Genomic DNA, 19,074 nt, shown 5'->3' with positions numbered 1-19,074 from the left:
AATTTTGTGTAATTGTACTTCACCGTTTGGCTTATAGTAGGGAATACCTCAACTCCTAAACATCTGAAGTGTTTAACCATTGGTATTTTTTCTGGAAGGAGTATATTCTTTGCAGGGGCATTAAGTGGAAGGAAGGCCGACTTTGGCCAATTTATCCTAAATCCCGATAGATTGCCAAAGTCATCAATCAACTTGAGAAGATGAGGCATTGAGGTGTTAGGGTTTTGCATGAACAATATTACGTCGTCCGCATATAAACTAATATGATGTTGTGTGCCCTTAATTGCGATTGGTTCTATGGATTGGGATTGTCTTATATATTGTGCTAAAGGCTCTAATGATAAAGCGAATAGTCCGGGACTAAGAGGGCAACCCTGTCTGGAAGAGCGCGATACCGGAAAGATTTCGGAGGTGATTATACCTGTTTTAATCATGGCCGATGGGTCTTTGTATAATACTTTTATCATATCAATGAATCCTTTTCCTAACCCCATCCTTTCTAGTACTGCCCATAAATAAGACCATTCCAACCTATCAAAGGCTTTCATCGCATCCAGGGACAGCATCGCTATAGGTGGGGTGTCATCCTTGCTGGCATCTAGCACATGTAATAACCGTCTTATATTATCCGTGATCAAGCAGCCTCTTATGAAGCCAGTCTGATCAGGATGAACTAAAGACGTCATATGCTTTTGAAGTCTGATGGCTAATACCTTAGAATACAGCTTGATATCAGTTCCGAGGAGGCTCAAGGGCCTATAATCGGTGGGGTCTTTGTCTTTTTTAAGGAGGACTGATATGAGTGCAATATTGTCAATCTTATGGAAATTCCCCTCCTTGATTGAGTATAAAATCATATTAAGTAATAGGGGTCCAATTACATCCCAGCATGAGAGGTACATTTCTGGTGGGATACCGTCCCTTCCAGGAGCCTTACCACTTTGCATTTCAGATATGGCCTCCCTAAGTTCAACTAATAAAGAAACTTGAAACTTGCATGCACGGTGTAGCTTAGAAACCATGGGAAGTGATTGTTATGTTCAATTGTTTTTTTTGTGTGTCTTATAATCCTGTAAGGGATGGGTCGTCGGACATGACATGAAAATAAAATGTCATTCATTCATTCGCACACACATAGTGATAACAGTAGTGAACAGTAGTGAGTGGCCAGATTCAGTAGTAATAATGATGATAGTATGCATGGTCCAAACCATAGTAACACACTGCACCAGAGAACTGCCTAACAAGTTCACCACCCGTTAGCTCTCCAGCAATTATAATAATAATAAATTGGAGTGAAGCGCCTTTCTCAGACTCAAGGACACTTTACAAAGAGAGAGAATCTATATAAAAGAAAGGGTCAAAAATATGAATATATATGTATAGTCACTACAGGAAAAAAGGAAAGAAAATAAGATAAAAAAGGAAGCAAGGTGCTGTCCAATTGGACAAAACGGTAACAAAAAAAAACAAAAACAAAAAAAAACTGGATCTGTGGCTAATTATATTATGCTTCTACTTTAATTTAGTTTATATTCCATTTTATTTTATTCCACTTTTTTATTTTATTATCTGTCCATTATTGTCTGTCCGTTAATGTCACGCCAAAAACTACCAAATCAAATTCCTTGTATGTGAAAACTATACTTGGCAATATAGACCTTTCTGATTCTGATCATTCAGCTTTTTCCTCGTCCTCCTTTGACCTGAGTCTCCTCAGGAAGAACAGTCTGCTCTGTCCCTTCCTGTAGAGGGCCTATGATCACCAATAGGTCACTGAGGTCTTCTGACCAGGGCTTACTGGCTGTCCCTCGCTCTCCACTCAAAACAAAAGGTGATGGTGCGTTATGGCTCTGACGCTGTGGAACACTTCCTATAGACATATGATTTGCAGTCTCTGTTGATGCCTTTATGCCTCTGTTCTGTGAGTGTTTTTGTTTAAGGTTGTTGTTGCTTATGTTTCATTGTTTGTTTTCTACAATTTCATTGTATTATTTTTAACAATTTGTTTTATTCTTTCTGAAGCACTTTGCGACTGCTCTGTGAAAGGTGCTATAATAAATCAACTTTACTTACGTACACACACACACACACCTTAGGAAGGTGAGAATATTGATGTAGATATTTCTAGTGATTTACTACTTATTTTACTGTAAACATAAACAACATGACTCATGAATTACAGCAAATAGAATGTATCGTGTGTGTCGAGTCATCCTAGACACTATGTTGTATATGTGAAGGTTTTGTATTATACTGGTTACCTCAAGTCTGTATTATTATTATTATTATTATTATTATTATTATTATTATTATTATTATTATTATTATTATTATTATTATTATTATGACGAGAGACCGTGAACATGTCTTAAATGTTGTTGTAATTGTCTCATGTAACCCCAAATGGGATGGGCACTTTGGGTGGTATACACAAAAATTAAATATCATACACAAATATACTTGTATTTATATTTGTATTTTATATTTTTAAATGAGATTACAAAAATTATATCATTATCTTTGTTTATATTATTATTTATTTTCATATTTTAACATACAGTACATGCTTGTTTTTACAATCAACCCCCCCCCCCACCCATTTTCACTGCCAAAAACTTTTAAATATGACTAAAGATCCAGCAATTTCATATCCTACAGAAACATATATTTTAGGTTCAACATTAGGTAGAAAATAGTATGTTTACAAGCAATATTGTTCACATGCACACACACCAGCCAAGGACTGTGCATTGCAATGAGATTTTTGTGTGACATCACATAAAGACTGAAGTCCAAAGGCATTAATGTTAAGTCAGATGGTGATAGCAAGCAGCAATGGATAAAGAGAAAGGTATTTTGAAAGGCAAGTTGAGCTACAAAGCCCTACCAGATGGGTCTGTCAACAAGACCAAAGTTATTTGCATTCACTGTCAATGTGAATTCGGTTGCCACCGGTAACTACTGGTAAGACTACCACATCTAGTCTTACCTGGTGACGTCAGTTTTCTTGTAGCCTTTCCTTGGGGCTGCCTGTGACACATAATGTTAAATTCACCCATCCTTGCCAAGGAAGTGGCTTTGTCAATATAATAATATCAATATAAATTAAAAATAGCTTGTTAGCAACTCTAGATAGTTAGTGAAGTAACAGAGATATTTTCACAAGTACTATGTTGCTATGGAGCTTTTGCCCCTGTTTATTTCCTGTCACAACTGTATGAACAATTATTGCAACAGGAAATACAAAGGGGCCTATTTAGAATGTTTATATTGTCAAGCTAGAAAAGTTCTATACGAAGGTATCACAACCAATATGACAATGATATATTTAGTTGAAAATGTTCCTTGTAGCTGCTTTATGGTACATTTTAAACAAATAAAAAGGTGTGATTAATCATGATTAACTATGGACAATCATGCGATTAATCGCAATCAAATATTTTAATTGATTGGTAGCCCTAATACATATATCAATGACAATGGCATTCCTATGTTGTAAACGGGCCAGAGAGCTGATACCGGAGGCTCTGGGCAGTAAGTAAGTAAAGTTTATTTATATAGCACCTTTCACAGACCACGGTCACAAAGTGCTTCATATAAAAACATCAATAAAGTGCAAGGATAACAGCATGCAAAGAAAGTAATTAAAAACGTGAAAGAAAAAAGATAAAAAGACAGAAGATTTACACAGACACAGTTAGCCAAAAGCCTGTTTGAACAACACAGTGAACCTGTGTAGTATCGCCCTCTTGTATTCAAAAGGTATAGGCTGAATATCTCTGCATATTTCAATGGATAACGATGGGAATTAATTCAAAGCAAATACTTGTCATCAAATATTCCAGAATTCAGGTCCTTGGCCTGCTGTCAGCCTATGTGTGACGTTTCATATAAGTCGGCCCTGTAGTTTGTGAGATTAGCTATGGACAGAGTCACACACATACAGACAGAGACACACCGGACCGATTACATGATCTCCTCCAGGCTTCTGCCTGATGGAGATAATAAACTGGAATGGCGGTGGTGAATTGGAAGAAAATAATTACCAAATTTTTCAGTAATGAACAGTAGGAGATTATGAAAGGAGAAGGGTGCCTTTTTTGTATTTTATTTTTGTATCAAGACAATAATGACTTGGAACCTGCATGTTGAAAAGATTAAGAACCACTGGCATGTGACATAATTTGATACAATTGTAGGAAGTAGGACACTCCATCATTCACTGTGCTGCTGCCAGTACAGTGGCACTGTGTTTATTTTGCTTACAACTTTACATGACCTGACTAATATAAACAGGGTTTGCAGGAAGAGAACGGTGAATTGAAAACTCTACTAATGCTGCCATTTACTAAACAAATCAAGGCCGACATATTGGGAGGAAGATGGGCGTATGGCACATGCTATGTATATATTTGTGGAGCTGTTAACATTATTAATCATAACATTGAAAGGCCATCGTGAGACATCAATTTCTGTGTATACTGTGTAAACAAACAAAACGTCACACTTACTACTGCCTTCTCTGGCATGACGTTTACAATAGGACAAAGGGGTCTGCTCTCCTCTGGGTGATAATAGTGTCTGCAGTTCACTAGAGGTCTGCTCTCCTCTGGGTGATAATAGTGTCTGCAGTTCACTAGAGGTCTGCTCTCCTCTGGGTGATAATAGTGTCTGCAGTTCACTAGAGGTCTGCTCTCCTCTGGGTGATAATAGTGTCTGCAGTTCACTAGAGGTCTGCTCTCCTCTGGGTGATAATAGTGTCTGCAGTTCACTAGAGGTCTGCTCTCCTCTGGGTGATAATAGGGTCTGCAGTTCACTAGAGGTCTGCTCTCCTCTGGGTGATAAGTGTCTGCAGTTCACTAGAGGTCTGCTCTCCTCTGGGTGATAAGTGTCTGCAGTTCACTAGAGGTCTGCTCTCCTCTGGGTGATAATAGTGTCTGCAGTTCACTAGAGGTCTGCTCTCCTCTGGGTGATAATAGTGTCTGCAGTTCACTAGATGTCTGCTCTCCTCTGGGTGATAATAGTGTCTGTAGTTCACTAGAGGTCTGCTCTCCTCTGGGTGATAATAGTGTCTGTAGTTCACTAGAGGTCTGCTCTCCTCTGGGTGATAATAGTGTCTGCAGTTCACTAGAGGTCTGCTCTCCTCTGGGTGATAATAGTGTCTGCAGTTCACTAGAGGTCTGCTCTCCTCTGGGTGATAATAGTGTCTGCAGTTCACTAGAGGTCTGCTCTCCTCTGGGTGATAATAGTGTCTGCAGTTCACTAGAGGTCTGCTCTCCTGAGGACAGGTGTTCCTCACTCGCAGCCCTCCCATCTTGGCCGGGTGGAGTTAGTGCTCATAGCGCTAGAGGACAGGTGTTGACAAAGTGCTGACACATTAAGACTCGTAAATGTGCACAAAAGAACATTGTAGGCTATTCGGCCCTGTACATTTCCAGATTTACCATGAACATATCCTCACACACTCACGTGCACAGATACACACACACACAACCAAACACAGTAACGGTTAAGCAATTGAGCCTCAAACGCCAAAGCTGTTAATCGGTGGAGAAAGAAGATGGAGGAAAAGTGAATAAACTTGGGACTCTGGCAGCTAGGTCTTTTTCTTTAGGCACGGTGTATACCGTTTTTCTGATCTTTTTACCTCAGTTGGGACTGTGCAATACAGAAGGTATTTATATAGTTATATACTGACACTGTTATCATATGTATGTTTATATTGAATATTCCTTATGCCATTTCTTTTTTGCACGACGAATAGTTTGTTCTCAGTGTTCAGCTGCAGTGGGACTGTGCAATACTGTAGGTTTTATATCGTTCTATGCATTATGACATTGTTTACATTTAGGGCCATTGTTTGTGTGCCTGTAATAAACAAACACCTTATACTGATACTGTGTTCTATGTTTATATTCATTGGCCAATTATACATTTGGGCTTATACAGGGTATAAATACTCCATATCTTTAGTATACCACTAATATATTCTTCACTAGAAGATAGTACAGTGAAAGACGGTATAGGGATGACTGTTCTGCTCCCTGTAATCTCTTCACCCATTTGAGAACCACATGCAGCTTTTCACATTAATACATACATAGGTGTACAGGGTATAAAAATTCCATATATTTAGAATACCACCAATATATTGTTCACTAGTTAGTAGTGAGAGGATGAGGGGAATTACTATTCTGCTGTCTCCACGTTGAATTACTATTCTGCTGTCTCCACGTTGAATTACTATTCTGCCGTCTCCCAGTTGGAATTACTATTCTGCCGTCTCCCAGTTGAATTACTATTCTGCCGTCTCCCAGTTGAATTACTATTCTGCTGTCTTCCAGTTGAATTACTATTCTGCTGTCTCCACGTTGAATTACTATTCTGCTGTCTCCACGTTGAATTACTATTCTGCTGTCTCCAGGTTGAATTACTATTCTGCCGTCTCCCAGTTGAATTACTATTCTGCTGTCTTCCAGTTGAATTACTATTCTGCTGTCTCCACGTTGAATTACTATTCTGCTGTCTCCCGGTTGAATTACTATTCTGCTGTCTCCACGTTGAATTAGAATGTCTTGGAAGACATAACGGACAGCAAGGGCAGCCATTGTTGATCTAGCCTTGGAGAGACGGGCGACATCCTGCAGTGTTGCATCTCCAGTGCTCCATGCCTCCTGAAGCAGTGTTGCATCTCCAGTGTGCTCCACGCCTCCTGAAGCAGTGTTGCATCTCCAGTGTGCTCCACGCCTCCTGAAGCAGTGTTGCATCTCCAGTGTGCTCCACGCCTCCTGAAGCAGTGTTGCATCTCCAGTGTGCTCCACGCCTCCTGAAGCAGTGTTGCATCTCCAGTGCTCCACGCCTCCTGAAGCAGTGTTGACACGATCAGCAGTAGTCTGGATGTAGCAGATGTCCCGGTCTCTACCTCTGCATTGCTGGTGGTCAGGAAGTTGTGAAGGACCACACGTGCACAATGCTCCTTTTGAGGTGTGCGTTCAATACTGAGGCATAAACTCTCCATGATTGTCCTCGTCTCATCCGACAAGTGAGATCCTCCACTTCTCCAACATGTTTCAGTGAAGTTCACAAATCTCAACACTGGAATTCAGCCACTGAATGTAGGAAAACACCAGACCTTGCAGCAAACAGTCTAGAGAATGAGTGGCTGAGACAATGTCCCCCTCTACAGGTTATTAGGTGCCACACAAAGCGCACACACCTATAAGACAACTTGACCCTACAGTTAACAGTAAATGTTACTGTAATTTTCTAACTTGTTCAGAACTCCACAACGGTCTACAGTAGGTGGGGAGAGGGCAAGCTTTTAAAGACCACCAGCTTAAGCACAAGTTATGTGAGAAATATACAGAGTAAACATACTTGGCATTTAGGGCATTCAATAATTTAAATATAGAGTTGGGCTCCTGAACTAAATTGACTGCACTAATGTGGTTGATTTTAAAATCCCACTCCCCAGTCAGTTTACCCACCATTTTGCAGTCTGTTCAAATCAAATTCCAATCTCCATTCAGAAACTGCTCAAATGCATTCCAAATATAATTTGAGCTACTTCGCTCAACAAACATTATGCACCTAGTCCAAGGTAAGAAAACAACAAGCTCAAGAGTAGTGTTTCACATTTTATTTATAAAAATCAAGCGACTGTGTGATAGAAACTGGACAGAACCCATGACTAGAATACTGCGGCCCTGCAGGTGGTCCACAGCCAGACTCTGGAAGGAGGAGAGATCATATGAGCATTGACGGGTTTGTAGCATTTTACAGGCACAAAGATCTAGCTAAAAAGCAACTGATCAGAGACACCAATCAGTCATGTATTTTCAGACTGGGGCGGTAAAAGAAACTCATCACTTCTAGTTTGTTAAACAAAAACAAATTCATTAACACAATGAGACCAAATTTAAAAACACACCTAGTCATCCATGAGCCACAGCTATGAAGTAGACTTCAAGCAGGAGATCTAGGAGAATGAGAACAGTTCTGTAAATGTAGAACAAATGGCTGATGGGAGCATCATGCAATAATTCCTGCGATCAGAGGTAAGACCAATCAGTCATGAATTGTCAGACTGGGGCGGTACTAATTAACTCATCACTTCCAGGAGGAACAGTAGGGGTGTAACAATTTCATTAAAAAAAATGTCCATTAAATTAACCACTGCTTTTTTTTATTGATCTTTTTCTCCCTCCTTTTTCCTCCGATTTTCTCCCATCCCAATGTTAGTCGTTATGCCAATTCCCAATCCCCTTCCTGGTCGCTGCGCACTTATCCCCCAGTCGGTCTGGGAGAGTGGAGGCTATCACATGCTTCCTCCGACACACGTCCAGCCAATCAACCGCTTCTTTTCACCTGGTAGCGCGGACTCTCACTGAGAGGGTGTAACGTGTGGAAGGATCACACTACCCCCCCGCGCTGAGCAGGCGCCCCGACCGAACTGTAGGAGTCGCTGTTTACAACGACCCGGACCCACCCCGCCAGCTTTCCCACCCTCTAATACAGCCAATTGTATTAGTGTGAACGGCCAGCCAAGCTGATGACAATGCCGGAGCTGTGAGCTGGATTCGAACAGGCGAATCCAGCGTCTCCGGTGTTGGTGACGAAAGCAATCTCCGCTACGCCACCTGACCGCTTGAACCGCTGCTTTTAATTTATTTGCAAATTCAGTTGAGCCTCAAGTTATTACTTTATGGTAGTGGTAGGTCTGTTATTATGTTTTGGTAATGAGGCCTTGCACTGAATGTGCCTAGTTCTTCCAGTGTGGCTGCCTGTAACATGGCCATTGCTTTGTACATGGCATTGGAAGAGTACAAAGTTGCCACGTGAGAAATATGACATAACTGAGTCTTATTACCGATCTCGTCACAACAGTAATATCATGCTTTACCTACTCTACAATTGAACATTAGGCATTTTCTTTTCAAAAGTTACAGGCAACCATAAATAACACATTCCATGCAGGCCTCTTGAGCATTCTGCCAATCCTTTCCAATTGATCAAATCATGGGGGGGGGGGGGGGGTGGACTGAACACATACTGTTTACAATTTAAGGTAAACTACTTCGCCCCCCTCTACAATTTAATGTGGTACAGATTTTCCCATCCTTGCATAAAGATTTTCTGCCCTCAATTTAATACAAGCGAACATTGCAGCCAACAAAAGTTCTAATACAAGTTTAACCTTTCCCCGACTTAAAAACATTGTTAACACATTTTCACACCCTTAGCAATAAGTCAACAGAAGACTAGAAGCACCATCAAAAACACACCTTGTCATTTCCCCAGTTTGTCAGCTGTTGGGAGGCCAAAGACCAGCAGAATCACAAGACCTGAAAGATATTTCTCTTAGTACAATGTAATGGTAAAACAATGTGCCATTAATTAGTAGTCTTGGATCAGAGACACCAATCAGTCATGGATTTTCAGACTGGGGCGGTAATAGAAACTCATCACTTCTCAAAGATTTAGTTTAGGGACTAGGAAAGAAATGTGAAATATTAATAGTGTCAAATGCTACAAAATGCTTAACGAGTTTGCATTTAACAGTTCACTACCACATATTTCTGAATGAGAACATATAACATACCAGTCAGTTAAAACGGGACCACAGGAACTCTCAAGACAGACCGTCCCATCTGCACCCGTCAACAGAAGACATTTTAAATTATTTAGACTAGAAAGCATCACCATGCATACAACAGCAGATTCTAGTTATAGTGCATTAGATTATCATGAGAAGCACTGCAGGACAATCCGTTGATTTACAATAGTTTGTTGCAGAATTGTGGTTCAGAGGAGGATCAGAGGGGGGTATCTCAGTCATCGCTCCAACACCAGTTTACACGCGTCCATCAGGTCACCTCACACCCGAGGCACAGGCCAGCGTTCTCAGCAACATACTGGACCAACAGGAGCAGTAAGGTCAGATAACTGTAGTGGAGGAAAGATTCCCCATGACGACATGGGTATCATCTCCTGCATCGCACTAGGGGGCAACAGTGGCTCGGGAGGTAGAGCGTGGTCTGGTAAACCAGAGATTCGCGGTTTGATTCCCGCTTCTCCCAGGCAGCATGTCGAAGTGTCCTTGAGCAAGACACTTCACGCCCAATTGCTCCTGGTTGGCACCTTGCAGTCGCTTTTTAACACCAGAAAGGCATACATTTTATTCTTAAAAGTAACCCAATAGAAAATAAATACAAGGCAACAGCCATTGCCCATTAGGGATGAATCATCATAATTAAGATTCACAACCCAGTTAGTCAATATTGTTCGAAAGATTAACCATGTTGCCCATTTATATAAATTTACCATTGGATGAAGACGATAGAAGATACGTCGCAGAATGTTGCTCAACGGGTCCCGTTTTAGAAATTCTATTTAATCTCAAATCTGTTCCGAGCAGGTTATAGTCACGATTATACAACGGCATGCAAATTTCTCGATTCTGATTGGCTGAAACAGTCATTTTACACGTCTTTATTGGCAACAATCCACGCTGCTGGCCCAGGACCCGCCCACAACCGACCCACATCACATCACTCCGCCGGATCACAAGAAGGTGGCCAATAATCTTTACAAATGGATATGTTAATGGCGACTAAACGACTAAATATCAAGCGATTGTCACAGCGAATGTCTTAGTCGTTTAAACAATGTTGGATGATGTAATTGATGGGTCTTGAAGCATTCTGTAACAAAAGAAAAATCGCGGATTGATTGATGGATTAATTTGCGATTTTTTTTTCAATTTATTTTTCCTTTCGACTGTCAGCGCTCGCTCTAGTCTCCACCCACCGCCACACACCCCCCCACACACACGCACACACACACACTCTGCCTGCAACGCGGGGGATAGTCAGAGAGCTGGGTGCTGCGCTGTTCTAAGTGAGCATGGCCTATTGAGTTGATCGATTGATTGATTGCTAATTTTATTACTGTACGCTTGGTTTCCAACTGGTTAAGTTTAGGCCCTCTACAGTAGGTTTAAAAAAATAAATAAAAGAATAGGGCGAAGAAAACGTTTTTTTCCTATAGGGCAAAGAAGACTTTTTAATTTGTTTTACCTACTTTATATAGAAGCATCTAAGAATGAAGTTCTATGGAAAGTAGGTCTGCATTCCCTTAACAATTGTGTGTATTGAGCCGTACTGTATTGTACCCATTCTGCATCTGGTAATAAAATTTTCAATCAATCATTCCAATAATACACAGTTGGATGTGTTAGTTGGTTGGATGCACTTCAAGCTGCTTCCACATGAGGCAACTTCTCTCAATCATTCCAATAATACACAGTTGGATGTGTTAGTTTGGTTGGATGCACTTCAAGCTGCTTCCACATGGAGGCAACTTGTCTTTTTTGTAGTTGTGGGAACTACTTTTTCTGGCGGATGGTTTTCAATAAATCTTCGATTAATGTGTGTTTATTGTATAGAAATAAGGTTGGATGAATCTAGCAGTTGTATAAAAGCTTTACATCACTTGCAGTCGTGATTTGTGACCAATAAACCATGCCTAGGGGGGTCTAACGACCCTCGGCTGCGCCTCGGGCCTAACGACCACCCCTAGGCATGGTTTATTGGTCACAAACCACTCCTGCGCGTGATGTAATGCTTAAGTACAAACTAGGGGTGGAACGGTACGCATTTGTTTTTTATTTTTATGATTACTTATAATTCATTTAACTGTATTTGTTTTTGTTATTGTAGTATGTGTACGTGAATGTCAATTTAAATTATAATTAGGGAAGGGAGGGGGTTGAAATGTGTTTTGTCCTGTGTTACTGTCTGTATATATGTATGCATGTATAAAAGAAAAAAAATACAATAAAAATTGTTTAAAAAAAATAAGTTTGCAGCGGAGCGGAGCTAACGTTAGCCGCAAACTAACCATAGAAACGCTCACAGCGAAGTGATTCCACGACACCAGTTCCATTAGTGGGGAAGGGGGGGGTATATTGACGAGGCATGACAGAGGTTCAAAGATAACTTCACATTTATTGGCTGTTTGTTTATATTATATCATCAGGGCTTCTCCAGGTTCCAACAGTGTTACTGTTGACTATTCACTTCCTTGCGTGACGTCACTTCAAATACGGCTACTAAGACGCTCAAAAAGCAAAAGAGTCGAGTCGATTAGGTACCATGCAGTGAAAAGCGGCATAAGAGAATACTTCATGATGTTTCATGCAATCGAAAAGTAAATATATAATTTAGTACACATGATTTTATTTTATTTTAAAGGTGACATGCATTATAAATGTCATTTTTCAGTCTCTAGCATTGTATTATAGTAATAGGAGTTAGTATCAATGTGTTTTAGTGTCTAAATACCATATTGGCGGATTGCTCTGATTCAGCTCAGATAATTTCCTGCTCCAGTAAATTAGGCCATCCTGATTTGAAGGCCTGAATGACGTTACTCAGGCTCTGGGTAGCAGACAGTGATGTGATTGGCTCTGTGGTTGTAGCTAATGCCCGCCCACAATCTACCTAGACTGACTGTACACAGCGAGTGGAAACCACTTCCTCATACTCTGCATGCACTCTGGAGGGGAGAGAGAATTCGGGAGAACTGGGGGACCTGCCGCGCGGCACACACACCCCCAAACGGGAGATTGAAAGAAGGAAAAAAAAGGAAGAGAGGGAGTTTTATGGGCGGAGCCAGGCCATAACAGCTTGAAATCTTGAGGCTGAAAAATGATGGTCGAGTACTTTATTAGAAATATAAAACAATGCATTTTTTTGAAAAACAACAACGTACAGATGTCTTCAATAGACTCACAGGAATTGTGTAAAGTTGCCCAAATAGTGCTAGGAATAGCAACGCATGTCCCCTTTAAATAACCGACTTTTCCTTTTTGATAAGAAAGTCTAGTGCTGGTTGAGCATATGCATACTGTTGATAGCCTTCGTCTATAATGTGGCCACAAAAATAGAAAGGTTTAATTATTTTGTTTGTTTGCACCAAGTTAGTTGCCTATATTTTTCAGTCAGTTCGGTCTGTGTGCCAAACATTATTTAAGGCAAACCGCTATAAACTTTTTTTTTTACCAAATAAATGAGAAGCATGTTTAAATCCGCAATGCCTCCCCTCTTGCTGTACCAAAATCTCTCCTAGCTCTAACCGGTCACTGTCAAAATAATGTGTCCGATGTCAAACTGCCTCATTCTTTCAGTTTTTGCATGACTACGTCCTTGAGAATAAGTGAAAAGTTGGATTTTTATGCTGATGGTATTTTTGGAGTGTTATACATTTTTTTAATAAATTAAAAAAAACGTATACTGAACCTAAAACCGTGATACAAACCCAACAGTGGATTTTGTGAACCGTTCCACTCTTAGTACAAACACAAGGCAGCAGGTACATAATTAGTACCAAGTAGGGCGGCTGGGTGGCGCAGTGGACATTGTGCTCATCACCAACGCAAGAGACACAGGGTTGCCTATTCTTTAATTGGAGCCGAAGAGTGCTGCCGAGTGCTTCCGCATTTTCCCTGATTGGCTGCGACACGCCCCGCGGCAGCGGCAGAGCTTGCGGCATTATGTAGCCGTAATCCCAGATGTTTTTCCATCGCCGCCTAGCTCAACTGGTACGCCGCTGTGCGGTTGGTCACAAGTTCGAATCACTTCAATTTCTTTTTTACGTTTATCATCTCTCGCTATAAACGTGCATTCTTCCGCTGGTTAAGTTTAGGCATTCTTTCGGAGTTGGTTAAGGTTAAGTTAAGGTTAGGGTTAAGGTTAGGCATTATTTCGGAGTTGGTTAAGGTTAGGGTTAAGTTAAGGTTAGGGAGGGTTAAGGTTAGGCATTATTTCGGAGTTGGTTAAGGTTAAGTTACGGTTAGGGTTAAGGTTAGGCATTCTTTCGGAGTAGGGTTAAGGTTAGGCATTATTTCGGAGTTGGTTAAGGTTAGTCACAGAGAATGCCTGTCTGTCTTTCTTGACGTGGAGGATGCAGCCTATTTCCGCACTGCCGCTCTCTCGCGCTGCCGCGGTCACATGGCCAATCGAGAAACGTGACGCACTCTTCGGCTGGGATAAATATAGACGCAATCTGGACGTTGTGGACAGCGACTCCTACAGGTCGGTTGGGGGACGCCTGCACAGCAGAGACAGGAAAATGGCGGGGGTAGTGTGAGCCTCCGACACGTTACACCTCACCAAATGAGGGTCCGCTCTGGCAGGTGAAAAGTATGAGGCGCCGTTTGGGACAAAAGCCTGACTAATACAAGACACAGCCTATCCAAAGCCTGACTTATACAGGACACCGCCTATCCAGTTATCCTGCGCGACGCAGTTGGTCCGCGAGAGAGGGCCAGTTGGTGCGCCGATTCGGACAAAAGCCTGTCGAATACGAGACACCGAGGTCCAGTTGGTCTGCGCGCGCCGACATGTTTTTTCGAATACAGACACCGAGGTCCAGTTGGTCCGCGCGCGCTGACATGTTTTGATCCGCGCGCGCGGACAACTTTTGGTACGCGAGAGAGGCCCAGATGTCCGGCGAGAGAGGCCCAGATGGGTCCGCGGGCCACCCAGATGGGTATCGCTCGCGGACCAACACTTAAAAGAATAAAGTGGTGTACTCCTTAATTTATGCACTTACAATCACCAGAAAGGCTTTCGAAATGCCATGTTGGCCTCAATATTTTCAAAACAAATTATATGAAAAGGTTATGAAATGAACAACATAAACAAGAATGTGATAAAATATGTAATAAAAACGGAGCTCAGACTGTATCTGTATTACATGTCATATAATTTATGATGAATTGAAAATGGGGGACCCGGACGTAAACAAGATGAAAGTCTTTCTCTGGTCTGCACCCCCTTAACAATTGTATGTATTGAGCTGTACCCATTCTGCAATCTGTTTTCAATCAATCTATCTCAACGCATACATTTGATCGTAGAAATCGTGACGTCAGAGTGTCTTCGATAATGTTGGGGGTCCTTAATTCCTGTATGCAAATTCTTCATCATGCAGCACTATCATCATCATCCGTATCAACTAACATTACAAGTACATTAGAGGAGGAAGTTGGACACATGTTTCATCATTAAATACTAGTATACTAATATACTAACATTACCATTTGTAGACCATAATATGAACTTGTACACATGAGTACATGAGAAGCACTTTGTTCACTTCAAGTAAAGGGATACTTGCCTTACTAAGGTTTATTTTGTCACATATACCGTTTTTTTTAAGCTATAGCAATCATCATACTAGCTAATTTTGATTATCTGCTGACATTTAATGATGAAACATGTGTCCAACTTCCTCCTCTAATGTACTTGTAATGTTAGTTGATACGGATGATGATGATAGTGCTGCATGATGCCAATAAGAATTCGCATACAGGAATTAAGGACCCCCAACATTATCGAAGACACTCTGACGTCACGATTTCTACGATCAAATGTATGCGTTGAGATAGATTGAGAATGGGTACAGTACAGTACAGCTCAATACATACAATTGTTAAGGGGATGCAGACCAGAGAAAGACTTTCGTCTTGTTTACGTCTGGGTCCCCCATTTTCAATTCATCATAAATTATATGACATGTAATACAGATACAGTCTGAGCTCCGTTTTTATTACATATTTTATCACATTCTTGTTTATGTTGTTCATTTCATAACATTTTCATATAATTTGTTTTGAAAATATTGAGGCCAACATGGCATTTCGAAAGCCTTTCTGGTGATTGTAAGTGCATAAATTAAGGAGTACACCACTTTATTCTTTTAAGTGTTGGTCCGCGAGCGATACCCATCTGGGTGGCCCGCGGACCCATCTGGGCCTCTCTCGCCGGACATCTGGGCCTCTCTCACGTACCAAAAGTTGTCCGCGCGCGCGGATCAAAACATGTCAGCGCGCGCGGACCAACTGGACCTCGGTGTCTGTATTCGACAAAACATGTCGGCGCGCGCAGACCAACTGGACCTCGGTGTCTGTATTCGACAAAACATGTCGGCGCGCGCAGACCAACTGGACCTCGGTGTCTGTATTCGAAAAAACATGTCGGCGCGCGCAGACCAACTGGACCTCGGTGTCTGTATTCGAAAAAACATGTCGGCGCGCGCAGACCAACTGGACCTCGGTGTCTCGTATTCGACAGGCTTTTGTCCCAATCGGCGCACCAACTGGCCCTCTCTCGCGGACCAACTGGGTCGCGCAGGATAACTGGATAGGCGGTGTCCTGTATAAGTCAGGCTTTGGATAGGCGGTGTCTTGTATTAGTCAGGCTTTTGTCCCAAACGGCGCCTCATAGAAAAGATGCGACAGGCTGCCTCCACATGTATCGGAGGGGATATGTGATGCAAGGCTTCTATCCTCCCTACAACAGGCCAGTGGGGTGCATATGCGAGCAACGTTCAAGACAGGGGAGGGGAGAATTGGCATGGCTAAATTGGGATGGGAGAAAAATAGAAAAAGAGGATACAAAAAAATATGTACCGGTATTAGTACCAAGTACTACCAACATAAGCCAGTAAGCTAGTCACCTCAAGTTGTTGGAAGACATCCTCCAATAAGGCCACACAGCTTCTTGGATCTCAGGTCATAACCACCATCTTGGTGCTTCACTTCAGCCGGGAGAGGCTCAAAGCCACCACTCAGAAGGATCTACAGGGAGACAAAACATCCAGTCCCTGGTGTTTAGGATCCAATGTGGATTCTGGTTTGAGGGGGTGGGGGCTTGGTAACAACACTGGGATGGGATCAGAAAGAAAACTCAAGTCATTGCCCAACCACCAGTACCCTCTTTTCTCAGGATTCCAATAGTCACCTTACACCTGAAGTTCAGGGTTCTCAGTGACATACTGGGCCAATAGAAGAGGGTGAAATGCACCTGGCTAAGGAGGAGACGATACTCCACGACTGACTGATTGCATCCTTAATCACTTCCAGCATCATCTACATTTTAGCTGACGTAAAAGAGTTACAAGTTCTGTACGACAAGTCAGCAGGAAAGGTACTTCCCTTATTGAGGCCTTCAGCCATCGACTTTGAGAAGCCCTGCCCATAAGCAACACGTTAGTCTTCTTCAGAGACACAAGATGGATACCAGTTTCCCTTCTGTGTGTTCAGTAGAAAGCTATCCAGCTGCAAGCTTAGCTTAGCCCAGTGCTTCTCAAACTTTTTCTGTCAGGCCCCCCTTTGGCGGACCAAAATATTTTGCCCCCCACCCCCCCCCCCCCCTATATATAGTCATGAAATGGGCCATGTTTATATTTATTGAAATAACACCAATATCGTGACCTTTCAAATTGGCCCTATATTTTGTTTTCAGAGCTGTCATGGATGAAAAGCCAGCTTCACACAGATACTGTATGTGGTGCTGAATGGTATCAACACCTTAACTGCTGCATCATGAGATACTTGGTGGGAAGCTTTGTCTCAATGTTGTCTGTAAAGGTTTTTTTTATCCAGAGTAACTTGGTGATCCTTTTCTGTGTTTTATTAAAGAAACATGTTCAGATTTTGAGAAATGGGATTTTCATGGAGAACAGTGCAGCTGCAACAGATAGCACTTTAGTGATAATTTTCTGTAATCCATTTTTTTTTTTATAAATCTCAAGGCCCCCCCCCCCCCCACTTTGAGAAACACTGTCTTAGCCTATCTTAGCACAAGGAAGCAAAGGGTAAGAGTTAGCCTAGCTTAAACTTCAGGAGGTCTTAGTTGGACAATGCCTAGGCTAACCGGTACGGTTCACATCCATTCATTGTGCTAAGCTAGGCTAAGGTGCAGCCAGATTATATACGATTCCCATAATGTTGGTGTGTTCCTTTAAATTGTAGTCAAAAGTTGACAATACTAACCTCAAATGGTCACTCTTGGTTTTTTTAAGTGTCAAAGATTGGAAGTCTGAAAAGAAAATCCAAAGTCATTATAGTAGTCATTCAAGCTATTCCCACTACTAGGGCAGCCATTTTGTGTCACAACGTAGTCAATTCCCACTCAGACTGTTGGTAACCCCAACAGGCTTTCCCCTTGTTGCCCTGGCAACTCCAGTGGGTTCACCTTTTCAGGTTCTGGTGTTAGCGCTGGGCGTAAGACACGTGCAGGTGTCATCATTGAGGAATCAGGTGTGACATGGCAATTCATTCTCAAATACCGTAATTCCTCTAATAGTAACCCCGGCTTGTATTTGTTTCAACTGTAGCGGGTACCAGGCTTGTATTAGGAGGAGGCCTGTATAAGAGGGAGGCCTATATTTCAAGTTTTCAAACGGATCATAATGAATAAATCAACATTTTGTGTCAGTTTGAACCCTGTAAAATGTACTGGGTTCATTTATTGAAACCAAGTACTGTATGAAATAGTAAACAGTGCAATTACTGGTCATTTCAACGTTTTCAAAGTGAAATCAAGTAACTAGCTCAGTATGCAGCTCAGTATATTAGTAACCCGGCTTGTATTAGGAGGCCGGCTTATAATTGCTTAGCTCAAGAGCGCACCCGGCCATTAATAGAGACCCGGCTTGTATTTGAGACCCGGTTACTATTAGAGGAATTACGGTATGTGCAAAATTGTCTCAACTTTGTGTGGACAGCAATATATTAACCTCTTTAGCCAGAGTGGTCCGTCGGCAGACCGCAGATGACACGTCATAAATCCATGTCTACAGACTGTATGGATTAATATTGCGTATATTTTTCTCCAAATGTAGCCAAGAGTAAAGACCCTAATCCAGTCAAAACAGCAGTCGGTGTATATTTTCAGCAATACGTTTGTTTACCAATAGATTAAAGTGTTTAGTGAAATATCAGTTGAGGAAATATATTCATAAACGAGCGAATATAGACGGTAAAAGCTATGCTACGCCATTTTGTTTGTAGTCATGAGGACATCCAGAGCGCTCAATGAGCATTGACATTTCGAAAAACTACATTACCCAGATCATGCCAGCTTCAGCCAAGCAAAAGCTTTTTTATTCATCTTATTTTATTATCTACCACAAAACTGAACGTTATTGGCATAAATTAGAACCCAGTTAGTTTATCTACCTTTCTGTGAACGTTTAACAATCTGCGTTGCAATCCGATTC

The 19,074-nt window shown here is 41.6% G+C and overlaps 1 long non-coding RNA gene across 1 annotated transcript; it reads right to left on the bottom strand.

The window, feature by feature from the left end:
• Positions 1-9,298: 9,298 nt before the first annotated feature.
• Positions 9,299-16,649, bottom strand: LOC311227692. Its single transcript, XR_014619612.1, has 3 exons — positions 16,528-16,649; positions 9,605-9,653; positions 9,299-9,347 (listed from the first exon to the last, which is right to left on the bottom strand). It is a non-coding gene; the product is annotated as an uncharacterized lncRNA (long non-coding RNA).
• Positions 16,650-19,074: the final 2,425 nt, after the last annotated feature.

The sequence above is a fragment of the Notolepis coatsorum genome (genome assembly GCF_963971535.1).
Source record: "Notolepis coatsorum genome assembly, chromosome: 4".
Classification (NCBI taxonomy): domain Eukaryota; kingdom Metazoa; phylum Chordata; class Actinopteri; order Aulopiformes; family Paralepididae; genus Notolepis; species Notolepis coatsorum.
The sequence above is the reverse complement of the archived record's forward strand: the minus strand, read 5'-3'. Positions and strand labels throughout refer to the sequence as shown.